Here is a 21,987-nt window from a genome sequence, read left to right as displayed (position 1 = left end):
AGGATAAAATATTTCTTAAAATAAGAAAAAAAGCACAATTTAAGATTAAAAAATGAACTCAATAGAATTAAATGAATGGATTCAAATTTACCAAAGGCTTATGAGTATATAGTGAAATAAGCTATTTTTTTGCCTTGTACAAACATCATAAGAAAGATGATTAAAGAGAATGTTCAAGTTTTATACAAGATGGCACAAAGCAGTTTATGATTCCCTCCCCAAAATCAACTCTCAGAAAATTAAAGGTGGAAGGAAACATGGACTCCAAGAACTAATCAATCAAACAAACAATAACAACAAAATATGAGTAACCAAGCAAGAATACGATCAAAACCATCATAGGAAGGCAAAATGTTGTCTTGGACTAAGGTGCCTGGCAGTGAATGGCTGCATTCTGGAAAAGAAAACACCTGGAACCTACAGAGAGACGATAGCTTGGAGAAAACTTTTTAGGCTTTATTCCTACCTTGGCTCCTGGTGGCCTTATTCCTTCAGAAAAAAACCCACAATAATAGCATAGGCCATTTGTACTAGTGTCCTTGAGGTTATTGAAAAAGCTTAGAGTTGATGAAAACAAGTGTGAGTTGAGTAGTCTTTGAGTATTACTGCTTCCACTCTGGCCGTAAGATTTTTCTGATGAACTGGTGGAAAATGAGAATGATTTAACTGGCTAAGAATGTTACACACAAAAGAGTATGACCTTGAAGCCATACTCAACCCATATTAGCAGATCATGTCTGATACCCTGAAGGCAACTGAAGCCCACAGGCCAACAACTAGATATTTGAAGATAATCATAGTAAAAGAAATAGACAAAAGAAAGATTTGAAGCAGTTATTGTGACAGACAGATGAACATTTTTAAAAAGAGAATAAAGGTATTAGCAATAAAAATAAATAATTTGAAATATTATACATGAAAAATGTAATGACAAATAAAAACAAAATAGATGGAGTTCATAAGTAAGGTTACAGTAAAGAGGAAATTAATGGATTGGAATATCAGTTTGAAGAACTCTCAGATGAGTTAAGGAAAGGATAGAGTTGGAAAACGTAAAGGAAGCCTAAGACATCTAAGACCAAATGATACAAATGAACAGCATTTTTGTACACTGGAGGTAAATAACTAAGACATACCACAAGGCCTTAGTAATAAAAACAGTGTCGTTTGGTTGAAGAACAGATAAATAGATGAAATTGATTAAAGGACTTTGAGACAGAACCATATGTATGGGGACATAAAATACCATAGATATGTTACTGTAAATCAAAAGGACAAGGACAGTTGTTCAATCTATAAAAATTGGCTCACAATATGAAGAAAACCAAAACCGTATCTTTATGTGACACTAGGTAGTTCCTATCGGATTAACTATCTAAAAGTGAAAGGTGAAACTATAAAGTTAGTAGAAGAAAATGTAGAAATATTTCTACCTTAGGGAGAAGGAATTCTTATGCAAAACTTTTCACCAATAAGGCATTTAAAAAGGATTAATTGAATTACATCACAATTAACAACACTGTCAGTGAAGAGCATTACAGACAAAATTATTAGAAAGATGCCAGATGGGAGACAATATTTACATGTTCAAAATTGGCAATGGTTGAGTACTTGCCCTAAAAAAATCAAGGAGGGTCTGCAAAGCAACAAGAGTTATACAACAATTCCAACAGACATATAAGCAAATGTTATAAACTGTAATTTACAGAAGAGAAATAATAAAGTGCCAATAAGCATATGAAGAGATGCACAGTCATTAGAAATCAGAAACATGCCAAAGCAAGTAACCATAATATTAGCTTACATCCCTTTCTCTTGCAAAACTTTGAAAGCTGGGCAATTCTGAGTTGTGTACGGTTCTTACAACAGCAACTCTCAAGCACTGATGGTGGCACTGGAGACTGTGGAATCTATCCTGAACAGCAGCCTGCTGGGACATAGTCCAATGGCTCTTACGCATACATTTTGTCCCAGCAAATCTGCTCCTGCGAATCCATAATACATAACTTCTTACAGAAGTCCAGAGGGGGCATTTATAGGATGTTCAATACAGTGTTCTGAGAGGTGGTAAAGAATTACAGGTAAACTCGGTGCCCGTCACTTGGAAAGCAGATTGGGAAATGTAATGGATTCACATCATATAACAGTTAGAAGCAAGAAATAAACACATATAACAAAGCATGGCTGGATCTTATAGCTCTGAGTAAAAACAAAACAAAACAAAAACAGGAGGCACAAGGCACAATATCACTTATATAAATTTAAAAATACTTTTGTATAATCAATTTATATTTTAAAAGAACACAGAATCAAAAATGCATAATAAACATTGGAATTGTCATCTCTGTGTAGAAATGGAAGAAAAATACCCAGGGAATAAAGGAAGAAAGGAAGGAATGAATGAAGAAGGGAGCGAGGGAGGGAGGGAGGGAGGAAGAAAAGAAGGAAGGAATGAATGAAGGAAGGAAGGAGGGAAGGAAGAAGGAAGAAACGAAGGAAAGAAGGAAGGAAGGAAGGACTAACAGAGGAAAAGAGAAAGGGAGGGAGAGAAGAGCAAAGGAAGAGAGAAACCTTGAATGGACCAATGATGATAAGGTACCATGAGTAGTATGATTAATCCAACTCCCTCAATTTGAGGTTTTTTAAAAAAGGACCAATAATTTGGAGGAAACCATCTTTTCCTTCAATGAAAGATGCACACACACACAAATATGTGTCTTATTTTGTACAAACACATCCCAGAGTTATACACAGGTAAATAAAGTAACAAGAAAGTAGAAAAAGATAGAATCTCACATTTTCTTCCCAAAATCTATGACACCAAAACTTTGGTATAATTCGTATAACATCTAATAGCACAGTGTCTTATATATAGTGAATGCTCAATAGATAATCATTAATTAAATTATTTATGCCATAATTGGCTTAAAAGAAAAGGAAAAAGAAGTTTATTTATTTCTGCTTTTGAAAAAGATGGAATAACGGGGGCTGCATTTACCTTCCCACCAGAAATAACTGAAAATATAGGCAAAATATAGGCTACTATGGTTTATAAGACACTGAACATCAAGAAACAAGCAATGTTTGTTTTTGAGATTTTTCTAATTTTCCTTTCTGATTTCTTCTTTGACCTATTGGTTGTCCAAGAGTGTATTGTTCAATTTCCACATACTTGTGAACTTAGTTTTCTTACTGTTATTGATTTCTGGTTTCATAACACTGCGCTCAGAAAAGACACTTGGTATGACTTCAATCTTCTCAAATTTGCTAAGACTTGTTTTGTGATCTATCATATGACCTATCCTGGAGAATGTTTCATGTGTGCTTGAGACAAATGTATATTGTGCTGCTGTTGTATGGAATGTTCTGTACATATCTGCTAGGTCCATTTAATCTAAAGTATAATTTACCTCCAATGTTTTGTTATTGATTTTATTTCTATCCATTTTGAAAGTGGAGCATTGAAATCCTCTACCATTATTGCATAGTTTTCTATTTCTCCCTTCAGAGCTGTTAGTATTTGCTTAATATAGAGGTGTTCTGACGTTGGGTGCACATATATTTACGAATGTTATTTGCTCTGGATGAATTGACTCCGTCATTCTATAATAATTTTCTTTGTCTTTTGTTACAGCTTTTGAATTAACATCTATTTTGTCTAATATAAGTATAGCTACCTCTGTCCTCTTTTGTTTTCCACTTTCATGGAACATCTTTTCTTGCATTCTTTCACTTTGAGCCTTTGTGAGTCCTTAAAGCTAAAGTGAATATCTTGTAAGCAGCATATAGCTAATTCTTGTTTTTTATTTATTTACTTATTTATTTTATCTCTTCAGCCACTCTATGCCTTTTGTTTGGAAAAAGTAATCCATTTACATTTAGAATAATTATTAATAGGTGAGGATTTACTAATGCCGTGTTATTTGTTCTTAGATTTGCAGTTCACTTGTTCCTTTCTTCCTCTTTTGATGTCTTCCTTTGTGAACTGATGATTTTCCCTAGTGGAATATTTAGATTTCCTTCTCTTTACTTTTTTATCTTTGGTCTTTGCTTTGCAGTTACCATGAGGCTTACATAAAACACTTCATAGATACAATTGTCTATTTTATTCTGATAACTCTAATCACATATAAAAATTCTACCCTTTCACTCCCCTTTTTCATGCTTTTGATGTCATGATTTACCTCTTCTTATATTGTTCATTCATTAACAAATTATTGTAGCTATAGTTATTTTAATGCTTTTGTCCTTTAATCTTTTTACTAGAGTTTAAACAGTTAGCATTGAGCTTCCTTAAAAAGCTATTCAGGTAAATCACAGATCTCTGTACCTTTGGCATTAGTTATTGGAAAATTATTGTGATCCTTCAATGATGTCATGTTTCCTTTATTTTTTATGTCCCTTGAAATCTTCCATTGCTGTCTTAGCATTTGAAATAGAAGTCACCTGCTGCAGTCTTTACTGACTGACTTGGGAGAGAAATGCCTTCTGTCAGCCTTGCTGTGAATTCTGAGGCTTACTCAGACCTACTGTGGATACACCTGCTTGATTCTTCTTGCTCCTTCCTGTGGCAGAATTCTTAAGCTTGTATGCCTTCTCTCAATCATGCAAAGCACCAGGCTGGGTGCTGACAGCTTCACTTTTGCTTTCCTGAGGGCAATGCTAAATACTCAAGCTTGTGGTTTCTCCCAGACCTGCAGATTTAGGCTGGTTTTCTGCATGTGCTCACTAGCCATCTGCAAAAGCTTACTCTTACTGCATTCTGGGATATACACAGGGAGATGGCTATGGGGTGCAGGCATGTATAGGTGAGGCACATAGGGTGCTGAAGGTGCCTATAGGCCAGTTGTGGGGATCCAAGGGTGAGGTGTCCCTAGCAGCTCATGGATGGGCTTCCCAATGGAGTTTGTGACACAGTGAGCAGGATCTAGGACCCTTTGATATGTTCCAGGCCCTGGCTTGTGTTCTCCAAACTGCTTAGTACCCCAAGTTGTGCAGCTTGTGACTCAGTACTCTGGATAGGGTGAGAGAGAAATTGGCAGCAATCTGCAGAGTTGGGGAAGCCAGGTGTTCCCTCACACGCTCCCATTTTTCCTTTGGAGAGAAATCACAGGCTAAAAAGGACGCTCTTGACACTGAGCTGTGCCACTTTGAGAGAGGGGTAACATGGAAAAAGTCAGTGTTCCTCCTACCCTCTACAATGCATCCAATCTCAGATTTTTTCTTTTTTTTCTGCTTTATCTACCCCAAATGCCCCTGACATACAGTTGTATATCTTAGTTGCAGGTCCTTCTAGTTGTGGCATTTTTTTTTTCTTTTTAGATTTTTCTGTTCCAACCATGTATTAGAACTTCTCCACTGGATTCCTGGACTTCCACAAAGGCTGTCTTGTCTGTGGATGATTGTCTAAGTCAGCGTTCTCCAGGGGATCCTGGTCCATGGCTGAGAGAGACCCTAGCTGGTTCACAGGGACACTTTAAGGTCCACAGCCAGGAATGAGGTCTGTGTGCCTATCACCCAAGGTATTGTTGGGCAAGACTCTTCCCAGGTCACCTTGATGTATGATGCTGGTCACAGAACTACAGCCAAATGGGGCTTAGCTGAGTCCTCATGGGTACAAAGCTGTTTCTGGGTCTTTGGCTGGAACCACCCTCTGTAGGGCAGGCCTGGGGTCAGGCTCATCTTCTCAAAATGGGTCTCTTTGTTCTTGGTCTCCACCAGGGTTCCACAGTCTGCTGCCTGAATCCCACAACTCCCACAAAGGCACCTTTACCCATGGATGGGGCCAAACTATTGTTATTGAGGGGAAGATATGTCTTATTTGGCCATCTTGCTGACGTCACCCTCATGGAGTTTTCTTTGGGAGAAAGTTTTTTTGTTTGGCTTTTTTTTGGTGAGGAAGATTGGCCCTGAGCTAACATTTGTTGCCAGTTTCCTCTTTTTGCTTAAGATTATTCCTATGCTAACATCAGTGCCAATCTTCCTCCATTTTATATGTGGGATGCCACCACAGCATGGCTTGATGAACGGTGTGTAGGTCCCCACCCAGGATCTGAACCCTTGAACTCTGAGCCATTGAAGTGGAGTGTGCAAACTTAACCACCATGCCACTGGGCAGCCCCTGTGAGAAAGTTTTTAAATACAATTTGGTAACTCTCATAGATTTAAGGCTACTCATGTTTTCTTTCTTATTGGTGACATTTGCTAGTTTCTGTCTTTCATGGAATTTGTTCAATTCAGTAAAAATGTTGAATTACAGACATAAGCTATTCACAATATTGTCTTACATTCCTTTTAATGCCTCTGGAATCTGTAGATATGTCCTATCTCTCATTCCCAGGATTGGTAATTTCTGTCTTCTCTCTTTTGTTCCTCACAGTTTAGCTAGGTGTTTATCGATTTTATTCATATCAAAGAATCAGCTTTTGATTTAATTTTAATTTTTCTGTATTGCCTTTCTGTTTCTTATTTCATGATCTACAAAGAACTAACTAATACATAATTCATCAAATTTAAAATTTCTGCTTTTTGAAAAACACTGATAATGAAAGTACAATCCATACCTCAAGAGGAAATATTTGAAAATCATATATCTAATAAAGGACTCGTAACTAGTATATATAAAGAACTCTCAAAACTTAGTAATAACATGACAACAAAAGTAATTCTTAAAATAGACAAAAGAAATGGATACTTTACCAAAGAAAATATATAGATGGCAAACAAACACATGAAAAGATCTACAACACCATTAGTCATCAGGTGAATGAACAATATGAAACTCTACAGACCTATTAGAATGGCTAAAATTAAAACGATTACCAATGCAAAGTGTTGGTGAAGATGGAGAGAAACTGAAATTCTCATATCCATCTGGTGGGAATATAAAATACTACAACCATTTGTAGAAAAGTTTTGCAGTTTCTTAAAATGTCAAACATACACCCACCATACAATGTAGCCATTCTACTTCTAGGGGAGTTGAAAGCATACATCTTTACATAGACTTGCCCACAAATTTCATGCCCTCTTTATTTTTAATAAAATTTTAATTATTGCTACATATAGCAAAATGGATGAATTTGAAAATCATTATGGTGAATGAAAGAAGTTCAACCAAAAAGAGTACATATTATACAGCTATATTTATGTAGAATCCTAGAAAATGCAAACTAATCTATCATGGCTGAAAGTAGATCAGTGGTTACCCGGGGAGGAGGGTGAGGGTGGGATGGCGAATGGGCAGGGAGAGCAGGTGAGATGCGTCACAAAGAAGAAGGAGAAACTTTTGAGAGTGAGAGAAATGTTCATTATCTTGACTTTCATGATGGGTGTATAGTATACTGAATGTCAAGTGTACCTCAATAAAGCTAGGTTTTTTTCAAAAAGAAATGTGTAGTAAGGATATAAAGGTACACTTGAAGAAAATTACTCAATAGCGTCAGGAGGAGTTTTCCTTTAACTTAAACAAATGCGCAGTTAAAACCAGAACAACCTCGGTAAACCTGAGTGGCAACTCTAAAATTCAGTGTGGCCCTGTTAAGGTACCATTTCAGGTCAATATCTCCAAAGTCTGAAGCCCCACAATAGCTACTCCTCTGCCAAGAACATCAGGGCATAAAGCTCTTGACCTAAAATGATATTTTACTTACCTGTATGCTCTCACTTCCCGAAGACCCCAAGCCGCTGCACAGACTGTATTTGACACAAATGCATGAGACAGGGCTCACTTTCCACAAGCAGGAAATATCTTAAGTTCAACCTAATTAATTTTAAAAACAATTCAATTTTAACTATGTATCTCCTTCATATTTGACAGAAAATTCAACTTTGGCCGTGGGCAGTAGGAAGAAAATCTTGGGATGTCCTCTGTAGTTCTTGATCCTCAGAATACACTGGTTCCCTTGAAGAAAACTTCGGGTTCATTTCACACGGTTCCCTTAGTTTCCTCTGCCCTGCCACTTCTCTGACTCAGAAATCTTTGCCAAGGCTGGAAAACATGCCACTTTTCCACTTGGAATTCTTGATACTTTCCTGGAAAATCTCTCCAGATCAGATTAAAGGGCCCCATTGATTGTCTTGACCACAGAACTGCACCCTAACTCGCTTTCTCCAGTCTCCTGATTCAGTTTTTAGCCTGAAAGAAATCTTTCCTTTCTGTTTATGTTTCTTTCAGTCTCCTCTTCCTCTGGGGAATCTAGACTGATTGCTTCAGTGGATTTGGTTTTAGGAAACAAATGCCAAATAAGGAGAGTGTCATGCAGACAACTTCTGCTTTTTCCTCCTGCCAAAAATGCCTTTATTAAGAAAAGGCTCTGAACGAGCCTGTTGTCCGCAGGACAGAAGAAAGAAGAGGAACACTCACAAGGAGAAAGAGACAAATTGTCTCACATATTTCATAAAGACAAAAACTGTTTAATTTCCAAACTGTTTTGGTGGCTTTTGCTAAAATATTTTCAGTAGTCCAATTCAACAAACAAACATAATGAAGGCTGCAATGCTTCACAACGCATGTGCACCTCCCCTATCTCATGAGCAAGACTACGAGATCCAATTACTCTAATGGAAATGAGAAATGCCAGATAAGAACTCTGAAGTTAGGCTTTAAGAATTCACATGTATGTGGGAGTCTATGTGTGTGTGTATGAGAAAGACAGACAGACAGAAACCTAAACTATATCGTGCATGAGACAATGTACTTTGTTAACTATTTTCTCAGATACCATACTACTTTATCCATGCTTCAGCCCTTATGAGAAAATATTTTAATTATAATCTCTGTTTAAAAATGAAAAACAGGGCCAGCTTCGGTGGCCTAGTGGTTAAGTTCAGTGTACTCCATTTCGGCGGCCTGGGTTCGGTTCCCAGGCTGGGACCTACACTGCTCTGTTAACGGCCCTGCTGTGCTGGTGGCCCACAGACTAAAAAATAGAGGAAGATTGGCATAGATGTTAGCTCAGGGTGAATTTTCCTCAACAAAAAAAAAAGCAAAGAAGAAACTGCATATGCTTAGAGAAGTGAAGTGACTTGCCAAAAATACACAATTAATGTGACGGGTGGGATTTGAAACTAAGTTGTTAACGCCTCTCTCTCATTTAAATCTTTTAGTATCCTAGTGTAATCAGCTGAACTGGATTCAGATTCTGTCTTGACAATTTAGCATATGAGATGTACTCTTCTCTTCTATAAAATGAGGAAAATCAATTAGATAACTATCATGTTTACTATTCATAAAGGAACCATGCCCACATATACTAACAGATGGGTAGTTGATGAGTGATATACCCACCAGATGAGTGATGGTGACTCAGGTTGTCTATGTCCCTTAAAAGACAGCCTGTTTTATAAGATTCTTCCTTTTTCTGGCAATTTCCATTATTCCTTCAGCCTTGGGGGTGATAACAGTCCTGCTGCTAATAGTTGAGAATCTTGCACTAACCCTATCTTTCAGTTTTCTATACGCATCCACACCTTTGTAATTAATTTCTTTGTAAATAAGCCTTATTCAAATTACCTTAATTTGATTCTGCCATCTGTTTCTTGTTTGGACCCTGATTGATACAAATTATTATGTAAGCTTCCTGAAATTTGCTTGCATATAAAAGCTTATATCCACTCATATATACATTTTTGCTGCATAATTAGTAACATTCTCTTCACATCGTGGGGTTTTTTTCAATTAATAACATATCTTGTGGATTTTTTCTATGTTAGTACAATAGAGATTTTCCATGTTAAAATAAAGTAAGCTTTAAAGACTATAAAATCTGGAAGGCTATCAGGTGAAAAGGAAATATTATGTATAATGGAAAGGCTTATGGTCACAAAAAGCCTTTAATGCACAGTTTGTTTGTTTTTTTTAATTTTCCACAACTTCAGAATCTATTGAATAAGAATCTAATGTCACCCCAGGATTGAAGATTCTTTGATTTTGGAAAAGAAAGTCATTTTTCCTTCCAATCCTATGAGTCACTGATTTCCTTCAAAGTAAATCTTTTCATAGCTGCTTAGTAAAACAGAGCACATTTACCACCTCGGTAAAGACTGTGTATCAATTGAAAGTGAAAAGTATCCAGGAGCAGTGTAATTGTAATTGGGCCTCATTACCAGTGAGGTGAAGGTTGAAATGTATCAAATCAACACATTGTACACCTTAAACTTACACAATGTTATACGTCAATTATATCTCAATAAAAAACCAAAATTAAAAAACGTTTAATAAACAAAATTAAATATTGCTTATATTGAAGTCTACAAAACCACTGCTGATATCAGTGGTAACAGGTCTTTTCTACAGACTAGTTTATCTTTTGAACAGATTTAGGAACATTTTTAGGCGGTGGGGAGGGAGTGAGACCATCTTTTGACTCTGAGAATGAGTTAGCAGAGTGTGTGTCTCCTTTGTTCCACTTCAGGCACCTGCAATTATCATCTCTCTTGTGTGGCTAGTCTCCGCTTAGGTCACTCAGCTTCATGGGACTTCTGAATAAACCTACCCACAGGTTTTTAGTTTCTTGACATCTTAACTCCCATGGATATATTTATTATCAGAATGTTCTAATAAAATCATTGGAATGACTCTCCAATTATACAAATATTCCGGAGAAGTGTTAAATTACATCTACAAAGGAAATAAACTATCTTGAAACCTAAAAAGAATAACATAACTCTGAGCAAAAAATATATTTTCACAGAAAATAAAACCATATGGCCAAGTGAGAACCACTTTTCCTTATTTACATCATCTTACTATTAAATATTCCGTATGCTATTGTCTGGGAGATTGGAACCACATTACGTTTAAACAGATTCAATTTATTCATTTATTAAAAATGACAAAACAGTACAATTGTTTATTTGCAAAAAAAGTACACCATTTTCTCCATGGCACTCCTTTTCTCTGTGGATTCCATCAATTTTTGGCTAGGAATTGAGTTCTCTCTGCCCTGGAGGAGTCTGCTTTCTTTAGGTTGGCAGTTATCCCTTTCTCAGAGTTTGTTTCAGCACTAAGATTCAAGAATCTTGCAGAACCTATCTCTATGCTTGTGTAATTCCTTTTCCTGCTTTAAAGCTACATTAGTCTTTTTAAGCCAAAGAGGAATGTGCATTCTCTGTGCATTTCAGTCTTAAAGTACATTATTGTAAATAACACTATAATTTCCTACAGAAGCACATTAAAATACTGGGTGTAGTCCTCACTAGTATTGGAATTAAATATATAATAGAAATGACCATAATATGTTATAAAGCAAATAATTTAACAATCACAGACCCATATAAGGACTGAAAAAACTTAGGAAATCTTTAAGATATAAATAAGCATTGGTGTAATATATACACTAGCTTTATCAGAGGTTCCAATGTATTTCAATGTCCACACATGGTAAATAAAATATAGAATTATACTATATCCTAAATCTCATCTAAATTTATGATGGTATGGTAGGCACAATAATGCTACCCCACCAAAACAATGCCCACAATCTAATCTCTGGAACCTGTGAATATGTTACATATTCATATTCAGATGTTATTAAGGTTACTGACATTGAGGGGGCAAGTTACTCTGGTTTATCCAGGTGGACTCAAAGTAGCCAAATGGGCCATTAAAATTAGAAGAGGAAACCAAAAGAGATGAGTCAGAGAGCTCAGCAGAAAAGGGAGACAGAGGAAAGATTTAAAGCATGAGAAGGACTGGACCACCCTTGCTGACTTTGAGAATGGAGGAAGGGAGCCTCCAAGAAGCTGAGAGAGAGTCCCTGCAGACAGCTAACAAAAAACAGGGACTTCAGTCCTACAACTGCATTGGCTCAGGGCTGCCAACAGCCTGAATGTCCCTGCAGACTGCTTCGCCCCCAGAGCCTCCAGGAAGGAAAGCATCTCCCTCTGGCTCTTCTTCTACCTCCCTCGCCCACTTTTAAAGACCCTTGCAATTACACCATAATAATCCAGAATGATCTCTCTATTTTAGGATCAGCTGACTAATAAACTTAATACCATCGGCAACCTTAATTCCCTATTTGCCATGTAACCTAACATATTCACAGGTTCTAGGAATAGGACATCTCTGTGAGGGCATTCTTCTGCCTACCACAGGCACTAAGGCCTCGTAGAGTAATGGTCAAGAGAATTGACTTTGAAGTACAGAAAAACTGGGCTCGAATGCTGCTTCTTCCTTGCTGCATGACCTTGGGCACGTATTAATGTCTCCTGAGCCTCAGCTGTCCAAACTGCAAATCAGAGGCAATAGGAGCTACCTCATAGGAGAGCTTTGAAAATTAAATTTATGTTTAGAAAAGTGCTAATAGTAGCAATGCGATAAATGTTAATGATCATTATAAGTGTTGAACAAACGAAGAAAATGTCATCAGAATCCTGGATTAGAAGAGAAGAAGACAGTGACCAGGATAAGAGATACAAACAGTGATTCTCCTAACTCCTTAGTATATGTAGTACTAAAGAGAAGGGACAAGAAAGAGAGAAATACCCTTTCATTATTAACCCTATCATTTAAGAACGTTTGTCAAGCAAGAGCTTCTAGATCTAGTAATTTCTTTGGTGAGTTAAGTTGTCCCAAATGGACATTGAAAAAAAAATGAGGGCCGGCCCAGTGGCGCAGTGTTAAGTGCTTACTTCCACTTCCGCAGCCCCAGGTTCTCCAGTTCAGATCCCGGGTGTGGACATGGCACCACTTGACAAGCCATGACATGGTAGGCGTCCCACATATAAAGTAAGGGAAGGTGGGCATGGATGTTAGCTCAGGGCCAGTCTTGCTCAGCAAAAAGAGGAGGATTGGCGGCAGATGTTAGTTCAGGGTTAATCTCCCTCAAAAAAGAAAAGAAAAATTAACATTGCCAGTAGAAGTGAAAATTGATTTAAAGGATATTTGACAGCATCTAGTAAAGTTGAAAAATGCATATATCTTATTAGTTTTCTAGGCTTGCCATAACGAAACACGACAAACTTAGTGGCTTAAACAACAGAAATTGATTGGCTCACAGTTCTGGGGGCTAGAAGTCAAAGGTCAAGATGTTGGCAAGGCTGGTTCTTTCTGAGGGCTGTGAGGAAGAATTTGTTCCCACCTCTCCCCTAGTTTCTGTTGGTTTGCCGGCAATTTTTGGTGTCCCTTGGCTTGTAGAAGAAACACCCTCTCTCTGCCTTCATCTTCCCATGGCCTTCTCCCTGTGTGCAGTGGCTGTGTCCAAATTTCCTCTTTTTATAAGTTATATTGGATTAGGATCCATCCTGATGACCTCATCTTAATTTGATTACCTCTCTAAAGACTTTGTCTCCAAATGAGGTCACATTCTGAGGTACTTGGGTTTGGGAATTAAACACGAATTTTGGAGGGACGCAATTAAACTCAATAACACTCTATGATAGAAATTTCCTTTTAGGAATATGCTAGAAAAAAGTATCATATAATTGTAATAGAACATAGGCCTAATAATACTTATTGCTAAATTGCTTTTCATGATAAACTATTGGGGAAAAAGGTCCATCAGTATGGTCACAGAAATTATTTTTAAGTTTATCTGTCTCGTATATCATCACACAACATTCAAAATTATAAAATTTATATGATTTGGGGGCAGATCAGAACTTGCCACCCCAAAATGTATCACTTTGGCTTGATCATTTTTAGGGACAAAAGACTCTGAAAGAAACTTTGTCCTTCCCCCTATCTAAAAGAATTTAAGATAGAAGGCTTGTCCCAGGGGCTGAGCTGGCGCCACAGTGGTTAAGTTCCCACCCTCTGCTTCGGTGGCTCAGGGTTTGCTGGTTCAGATCCCAGGTGCAGACCTACGCACTGCTTGTCAAGCCATGCTGTGGCAGGTGTCCCACATATAAAGTAGAGGAAGATGGACACGGATCTTAGCTCAGGGCCAGTCTTCCTCAGCAAAAAGAAGAGGATTGGCAGCAGATGTTAGCTCAGGGATAACCTTCCTCAAAAAAAAAGAAAAAAGAAAGCTTGTCTCAGGAAGGTGCTACTACCATAGATAACTCTGGCTATAATAGTTTGGGAGGACCCTTTCTAGGTCTATTTTTATCAAAGGTTACACTGTCTATAGGTGCCCCAGCAAACATTTGTTTACCAAACATTTGTTTTCCCATCTCCATGTAAATTGCCTTTCTCCCCTTTGAAGTGCCAAACCACGTACCCCGACATCGTCCTTTGTCCTTAGCTGAAAATGGTGTTTAAGGTTGTAGCTTCTACCGTTTTGGTGAGTTACTCAGTTTTCCTGAGTTTTTCCCATGTATACACGTTATTAAACTTTGTTTGATTTTCTCCTGTTATTCTATCTCATGAGTTTAATTTGTAGACCAGCCAGAAGGACCTAAAGGGTAGAGCAATAGCTCTTCCTCCCCTGCAGTTTCAGTCTGGATACAGCACCAGAACACAATGTTGAGTGGGAAAAGTGAGTTACAAGAAGAGAGTTTAGGTGTAATTTTTTAAAAACAAAGACATGCATTGTATATGAAAGCATAAACATTTTTTAAAAATTGATGAAGAAACAAAAAATAAGTTTATGAAAATCAAGTTGTGCCTGGATAAAAGGGAAGTGGGCTGATGAGAGAAACAAAAATCCCTCATTTACCTGTAATGCCTGATTTCTTTGTTTTAAAAGATCTGAACCATTAAAAAAATTATATTAGTAATTCTAATATAATCATTTGATATCTAAATTGTTATATTATTTACTTACTTTTCTGAATTTTTTAACCTGAAGAAATTTTATAGGAGGAGAAAAAATTGCATTGATAACACCAAACTTAGGTTTTTTCTCAATTGGCATGGAACCCATGAATAAGCCATAGCAAATGGGCAAGCTCTTAATACCATCATTTCTATGTTAAAGTTTCCGGTTGTTTGTGAAAGCACTAGGTAGGCACATTTGCATTTCATTTTGCATAGATATACATATAGATTTGCTTAATTTGCATACTACTTTAAAACAGTTTAACAGCAAGTATGTAAGGTAAAATAAAATGCTACAACTTAACAACTGAATTAAAAGTTCAACTTTCAAATCCAAAATTAAAACAGATTTTAGAAAAATCCCCTCACAGTAAGTCTTTTGAGGGATGAGGCAGTATTTCTAACCTGGATAACACAACTGGGAGGAGGAGAAAGAATGCACAGGTTGTTTGGGGGAAGTTAGAAGAAAATATAGTGTTGTGGCTCAGCATCTGGTCTTAGAATTCCAACCTAAAAGGATGCTAAACTCATTGGTTTCCTCATGTATAGAAAAGGGCTAATAAAGATGTATACATCTTAAAACTCTATAAAGTCCTACAGAAATAGTTTGTATTAATAGCCTGACACAAGGTAACTCGTTTTTTCAAAATTAGATGTTGAAGTGCGCATTTGTTTTTCTGAGAAACCAGTGCATCATTTTCTGGACTGTGGCATGAAATTGACTCAGGAACACCTTGGAGACTGTCATATAAAAAACAAATCCAGATGTAGGTAAGGAGAGATTTTACTTAGACTATTGTTGCAGTAGGAGCAGTGTCCACTTCTAGGATAAGGCCCACCCTTATCTCAAAAGGTAGGCAGAAAGGACTTTCTTGTATAGGGAGGAGTAAACACGACTAGAATGAAAAGGATGTGAGGGAGGTGGAAAAGCAGGTGGCAGGATCTGAAAATTGGTCTAGCAAGGTGTTCCCTGAGGGCAGTCAATTCTCAGAAGAGCCCATGCAGGGAGGGTTGTTCCTAACTTCAATACTTTCTTAAATTCAAGACTGAGTCAAGGTCCAAGGACCCTCGGGGAGAGAAGACTGATTAGAGTTTGACCAAGTTAAGTTGGAGGATATTTTGTCCAGATTGGTCAGATCATATAAAACAAAGGAGTGAAATAATCAAAATAACCTATAGCAGAAATTGACTAATCCAAATATGCATGTAGTTGATTATAACTTGGAAAATGCTTTTTCCAAAAATAATTTTGTTTCTATCTTCCTTCAAAGCAAACAAAATTTAATTAACATAGGTTTGCTAATTAGCAAAGAAGACTGTCTTCATATTTCATTAAGGGTGTTAAAATGAAAAGAGAAATGAAAGTAACATTTTCTTAAATATATTGCTTATAAAATTATAGTGATTTTAGTGGAGACTGTATAAAAATGCATTGTGATTATTTCATTCTGCTCCATGCCCCTTAGAATCTTACTCTCTTTTTGTGTCAGACCTTTGTGTCTGATTCCTAGGTTTCCTATTGGCGTGTTTTATCTTGTAAATGGTATGATATCATCCCTTTGGCATTGTGTCTGAAAGGAGAAACAAAGCTAGTTTTGGAAAACATAAGCCTTTATTTAGACATAGAGAGATTTAGTTAAGAAAGTAGTAAATACTAAAATAGTTCAGGAACATAACTGAAGTAAACGAAGCTATGTAAATTTGTTTGGGGATGTTTTCCTCTCTTTCCCTCTCATGCATGAACTCAATATATTTAACTCAATGACTGTATTTTCTTTTGCTTTTAAGTTTTGCTTTCATAATTAAAAATATTTTTAAATATTAATGGAAATAATCATTAATATATTCACCAGATAGGTTATTGAATTTTATAAAATATGTAAATAAACTCAATGCAAATGAAATTTCCCAGTATAAGCAAAATAGGATATAATCATTCTTCCTCCTATTACAAAACAAGTCTAAGAGGTTATAAAAAACTAAAGAGTATACAAACAGCAATAAAAAGACTAGTAGTATGTACAGAACCTGAACGTTCCTTTAGAAAAAACTCAGAAAGGTATTTTATACATTTTATTAAATGTAAACTGGATTTCTAACATCTCCCTTTCCTAAATGCTAGCTCTATTTTAGAATTCTAAAATCCTAGCTCTGTTATTGATGACATATATCTTCATTACTAGTTCAGAATAGAACTATGTGATTATGTAATTATTAGCAAGCTAAGATATTGGCCCTTAATGTATGGTTGTAAAGAACTATTACATCACATTTGAATCTTGAACTTGAAATTGCTAATGTTTTATGCTGAAAGAAGTGTGAAGCATAGCTCTCCCTTTCTCTATTTGAACGACCTTCCTTTCACTAATAACCTGGATTTTTCATTTGTCAGTTGGTCAGTTTGTTTGAAATAAAAGAGGAAGTGGTAGCAATAACAGAATAAAAGCAAATGAACCCTAAGAAAAAAACACTCAGTTGTCTAGATTCAGGTCACATGATGCACAATTTCCTCATCCCTCCACTTATCTAATCCTCCTTTAATGCAAAACCTTTGTAGCTCTGGGTTGCTTTGAATAAACAAGACAGAACTGAAGTGGACTTAGAGATTTTTCAGCTAAGAGGGCAGTATATGTAAGTATGATGGGCAATGATGTCTTTGAGTTCTCTTGATGACATTCTATAAATAATCTGGCTGAAGTGAAAGAATCTTGAATTAGTGGTAAAATGCTCAGTGTGGAAGCAGCCACCTTGAGAATCCCAGATAAATCTCTTAGGGTCTCTCCACCTCCAGAGAGCAAAGGCAAGCTTCAGGGACTGGCAAAACGCCTTATAGATTTGTTCCTAAAAGATCTATACATGAGATGATAACACAGCGAGTGGAAAGTGGGTCATACTCACTTTTTCATGTTAGTTCAATTCAACCAATACTTGTTAAACACCTTCTATGTGTCAGACACTAATAGGTTCTTGGTATCCTAATGTAGTTCAGCTTATTCAAATGCAGAAGATAACTATACCAAAAGAGGCTTCCAATTTACCTTAAATTACACAGTATAAATATGCACAGGGTACTAAGGAAGTACAAGACCAGGCTCCAGTCTAGCCTGAGAAGTCAGGGACTTTCCTGGGTGTGACGATGCTTGAGGAGAAGTACAGAACAATGCAGATGGGAATTCTTTCAATTATGAGAATTAACTTCCTTTGTCATTTTCTCAATTATTTCTATGACTATCATTATATAATAAAAGCTTGGCATTTCCAAATTTATTATGTATAAGTCCAGCTATTGAGGAGTGATCCTAAAGTTCTGCTGGAGAGGAGGGAATTCCCCCTTTTACCCTTTTTGTCTTCTTATGGCTAGACTAGCAATAAGATTGACACAAGACCAGATTAACAGGAGAAAATCCCAATTTAGTTACGTGCACGCAGGAGAATCATGAAAACGATGCTTAGAGAGTGAACAAGCAGGCAGTATATATATCTTTTACACAAAGAAATAGTAAATTTGTGAGGAATGACAAGACAAAGTAAGTTAGGTTTGAGGTACATAATTAGTGAGAAATGTAAGCAGAGTTTAGAGTTGAGGTAGTAAGTTAACAAGGTTTGTTTAGACAGCTTCTCAGCCTGAATCCCCAGCTCTGATGATGAGGATACAGGGAGAGTACCCTTCACAGGGGAGACGTATTTCCTGCTCTCAGGGGAAGAGAGACAGGAGGGTCAGAATGCCCCTTTTGCTTCTCAGGGAATTTTAATTTAAAATAATCAATATGCTATTGTGGGATATTTTGGGGCGGCCTGCCCTGGACCCCAACAGTTCCAAATCATGAAATATCTAATTTTCCTAAAAATAAAGTTAAATTGCTTTCTGTTATAAATAATTGAAAACCCAAGTGAAACTAGTTTAAATAATAAAGGGAAGTAATTTCAGAGTACCATGCATACTTTAGAATTTTTGTTTCTGCATTGCTTTATTTAGCTCTGTGCTTTGACTCTCTTTCGCTGTATCCTTTGATGCTGCCTTTTTTCTATATGAATATTTTAGACCCAGATGGCTTTTCTGGGACAATAAAATGATTTCAAGTGCTCCAGTCCACACATTTGTGTAGCAAACCATCCAGAATAAGAGTTTATCTTCCTCTAACCATCAAATATAAATCCTAGACATCAAGATGAATGTTCCAAGTTGGGTCTACCTGTGAACCAATCCCTTTAGATGGAGAAATGCACAGAAAGATTAGATTAACTGTAGGTTAGTGCCATCCCTGAAATAATCACAGTGCAAAAATGGATGGATTTTTGCCATTGGTTTAGAAGACTCCTCAGGATTTGGCCCTAGAGCAGGACCTGGAGTGAGATCTAATCTGGGCCTATGGAAATTAGTGGGAGAGAGTGGCTATCGTTGCCCTGGGACTAGCCTAGACAACCGCCCAGCATCTGCATTGAAACTTCTCTTTATTATTCTCTACTGATCTTCTTATATTCAACACCTATCAGCCTATATTTTCTAGGCTTCTGTATGTCAAAACGAATATGCTGCTTTGGTATATGTGAAGTAGGAAGATTTTGGAAGGTCTGTAGGTGTATCATTTATGGAGGACTATGAACTTCAATACTCAGGTGTGTTTTTCAGCATCACTCGGTAATTCTCCAATTTTCAGGGGACGATGACCGGGTATCCTACAATCTAACTCAACTCTGACACTATCTACCTAGAGATAGCATCAGATCCCACAGTTTCAGGGTGCACAGAGTCCAACAAAATTGCTCCCCACATTTCAGCCACCAATCACGAGTCCAGATTGTCACATGTGTTTCTAACAAACTGGCTGTAATTGAAGGTTCCCACGACCCCCTCATTGGATGTGATTAATTTGCTCAAGCAGCTCACAGAACTCAGAGAAGAATTTACTTACATTTACCAGTTTATTATATAGGATAGAAGAAAGGATGCAGATGAACATCTTGATGAAGCGGTGCAGAAGGAAAGGCCCAGAAGCTGAGGAACTGGAACTGGGGTGTGCCACCATCTCAGCATGTGGACGCATTCACTAATATGGAAGCTCGTCAAATCTCCTTGTTCAAGAGGTTTTCAATTGGTTATTTTGTACCCCCCCAACTCTCCCTTCCCAGAGGTCAGGGGGGGGCTGAAAGTTCTGTTAATCACTTGGTCTTTCTGGTGACCAGCTCCATCCTGAAGCTATCTAAGGGCTCCATCCTAGGTCACCTCATTTGCATAAACTCAAGTGTGCTCAGAAGGGACTCCTTATAAATAACAAAAAAACACACTCCTATCTCCCAGGAAATTCAAAGAGTCTCTAGGTGCTCTGAGCTGGGAATAGAGGACAAGACCTAATATACTACTTATTGTACCACAAATACCTACGGTTGATTTTAGATAATTGACTTCTAAGATGAAGGTGGCATTCATTCCAAGATTGACACCTTCATTAGGTTTTCAGTTGTTGCCACGATAAGCTACCACAAACTTAGTGGCTTATAACAACATATATTCTTTCAACTTGTGTCTGTAAATTGGAAGTAGAGCATGTGTGTAAACAGGCTAAGCTAATGGTGTCAGCAGGGCTGTGCTCCTTTCTGGAGTCTCTAAGGAAGAATCTAGTTTCTGTTCATTTGCTTGTTAGCAGAATTTAGTTCCTTGTAGTTGTAAGACTGAGGCCCCTATTTTTTTGCTGACTGTAAACTGGGGTTATTCCCAAATTCTAGAGGCTGCCACATTCCTTGGCTCATACCTTCCCTCTTCCATGTTCAAAGCCAGTAATGCAGGGTCAGATCTTCCTCACTTTGAATCTCTCTGACCCTCCTCAGCCAGGAAAGCTTCTCTACTGTTAAACGGAGATTAACGCGATCTAATATGACTAGACTGGGCTCACCTAGATAATCCGGGATAGTCTCTCCATCTAAAGGTTCCTAAATTCTACCACTTTTGCAATGTCCTTTTTGCCATTTTCACAAGTTTGGAAGATTAGGACATGGACAATTTTAGGGGACATTATTCTGTCCAGCATTAAAAAAAAATTCAACTGAGTAAATTTGAAGATCTAATTGGCTTTATTCAATGATTCACTAATTTAATAGCATCCCATCTAACAAATAGAAGGGTGCTCCAAGGAGTTGTACAAAATGTAAGGTTTTTATACCAGAAGGGGGGTGGGACAAGGAAGTTATTAGCAAAAGAAAACAAAGAATTGTTTCAGGCAAGGTCACCTTCCCTTAGGGGGAAGGGCTGGGGATCTCATCAGGTACATTACCTCACTAGTGCTGATCAAGAGATTCCAGACTGACTGGCTTAAAATTCCACTCGTGGGAGAGGTTAAAACTGCAATTAGATTAAGTATTAAGTCTTGGTGGGGCTTAGTACAAGTGACTCCATTTTGGACTCGTTTCCTTTTTAACACTACCTTAATACACTGATCTCCGAAAATTGTTACAATTACTGCATTAGTCAGTCTTCTCCAGAGAAACAGAATGAACGGGATGTGTGTGTCATGCTCTTAGGAGTGTTTTTGTTTCCCTGGGCCTTCATAGTCTTACAAGGTGATTTAGGGTGGGGACTTTGGATTATGTGACATTTCCTTGACCTCCTGGTGGGCTTGAGTCTGAGATCAATCAGATTAATCATGTGGGCAGCCAACCACACTTATGCAAAGGAGCGCCAATAAAAATCTGGACACCAAGGCTTGGGTGAGCTTCCCTGATTGACAGTACCCTGAGTATATAGTCACACCTCCTTAATGGGAGTGTAACATTGTCCACAGCTCCACAGGGAGAAAACAACTGGAACTTCCACAGCTGGAACTTTCCTGGACTCTGCTGTATGCAGTTCCTCCCTTGGTGATACCAAGCCTAGGCTCTTAGACTCCCTGTGTAATAGAAATTAACAAGAGGTCCAAGCAAAGTCTCAGACAAGGTTTTATTTGGGCTTATGCTTGAGCACAAGGGAGACAGCACAGGAGAAGTGGCTCTCTGGCTGGCTCCCTCAAAGGAGTCATCCTGAGTCTTTTACGGATGAAGGGAGAAGACTGGTGTCATGATTATCCTCTTCCAAAGATATGCTGCTTCCCTCTTCCTGGTGGTGTCATCTTCGCATGCCCCATAGGGGTTGCAATCCTTGCGCCTGCCCAATAGGTCCAACATGGTAATATTGCTCATTATCACCACCCGAGAAATGTCGTATAGCGGTCATCTCAAGGATTTGTGTGCATGCGACAGTCAAGGTCAACTGCTTGGGGGAAGTTTTGCAGTTGGAAAGTTGCTTATCTTGACTT

General features: G+C 37.7%; 1 long non-coding RNA gene across 1 annotated transcript in view; it reads right to left on the bottom strand.

Annotated features, from left to right (window-relative positions):
• Nucleotides 1–8,190, bottom strand: part of LOC139082330 (uncharacterized) — a 38,303-nt gene extending 30,113 nt beyond the window's left edge. Inside the window, exon 1 of the long non-coding RNA XR_011538230.1 lies at nucleotides 7,653–8,190. This is a non-coding gene — a long non-coding RNA (uncharacterized lncRNA). The remainder of the gene's footprint in view (nucleotides 1–7,652) is intronic.
• Nucleotides 8,191–21,987: the final 13,797 nt, after the last annotated feature.

The sequence above is a fragment of the Equus przewalskii genome, chromosome 3 (genome assembly GCF_037783145.1).
Source record: "Equus przewalskii isolate Varuska chromosome 3, EquPr2, whole genome shotgun sequence".
NCBI classification, from domain to species: Eukaryota; Metazoa; Chordata; class Mammalia; order Perissodactyla; family Equidae; genus Equus; species Equus przewalskii.
The sequence above is the reverse complement of the archived record's forward strand: the minus strand, read 5'-3'. Positions and strand labels throughout refer to the sequence as shown.